The sequence below is a fragment of the Triticum aestivum genome, chromosome 6A (genome assembly GCF_018294505.1).
Source record: "Triticum aestivum cultivar Chinese Spring chromosome 6A, IWGSC CS RefSeq v2.1, whole genome shotgun sequence".
NCBI lineage: Eukaryota > Viridiplantae > Streptophyta > Magnoliopsida > Poales > Poaceae > Triticum > Triticum aestivum.
This window is the reverse complement of record NC_057809.1, coordinates 564,120,561-564,121,865: the sequence shown is the minus strand read 5'-3', so window position 1 is coordinate 564,121,865 and position 1,305 is coordinate 564,120,561.

The window sequence follows — 1,305 nt, the reverse complement described above, 5'->3', positions numbered from 1 at the left end:
CGGGGTGGCGGCGTATATAAAGGGGGTGGGGCAGCGACTTGCAGGAGGGGGCAAGGCGCGGCGGAGGCGGAGTCCAACTCGGACTCCGGTCCGAGTGGCGGCGGCGGCGCGCGCGCGCGCGCAGGAGGCGGCGGGTGCGGCCTGGCGCGGCTGGGCTTTAGGCCCAGTCGGCGCGGGAACCCTATTTTTTTTAAACTTCGCCGACCAAAATAAAATCCTAGAAAAAAATAAATAAAAACCTAAAAATGCCAAAACAAATTTTCACCGTCTAAATAAAATATTTAGGACGAGTTGAACATTTTCTTGGCCCTAAAATGCAATTTTGAAAACGTGCAATTTTTCTAATGCAAATAAAATCCAAATAAAACCAAATAAAATCCAATAAATTATTTTAATATTTTCCTTGCAATATTTCAATTATTTTGGAGAAGTCGTATTATCTCCACTCATTTGATTTAATATGAATTATTTTTCAGAGGGAAAAATTATTAAAATCAAAATCCTCGTTTCATTATTTGGTAAAACTCAAATATGAAAACCGGAAAATCCCCAACTCTCTCCGTGGGTCCTTGAGTTGCTTAGGATTTCGAGGATTGCAGAACGGAAATGCAATAAATCATGATATGCATGGATGATCTATGTATAACATTCCAAATTGAAAATTTGAGATGTTACAGCAGGAGTAATCCCATGTGTAAAAACTAGTGATATCTCAAGAATTTTATCGGAAAACTGGTATCTCGAGAATGTCATCGAAAAAAATGAAAGATGAGAGATAAGGCGAGGAGGAGTGGAGCGTGGTGGTGACTGGTGGTCGGAATGGGTGGAGGCATGGGGATGGACGGCGCCGGCAGGCGGCAGCGGCCACCATGCATGCTAGATTGTTCCAGAGACTTATTCCTTTTTTAATTGCTGAGCAATGAGGTTGCGAGAGATAATGATGTGGAGAGAGGTGCCGATATCTTTTGTAAAATTATCATAGTTTGCTTTCTATCCTCAGATATAGATCATACGGTCTGTATTACAAGATGGCAGGCACACCATCACCACCAACTCGTTTTTTATAAGGGTATAGATGATAAGTTTGCTGACTACTAATGTAAAGTGGAATTTGTCCATGTTATGCAAGTAAATAAAGGTGATTGTTTATCATACGGGTAAGTTTGGATGAAGGGTGGTAGGAACAAATGCTCCGCCTAGAGCATGTGTGTGTGAGATGGAGTCTTAGTGTGTGTGTGTGTGCGAGAGAGAGAGAGAGAGAGGAGAGAGAGAGATGGAGTCTTAGTTTGTGTATGTGAGAGAGAG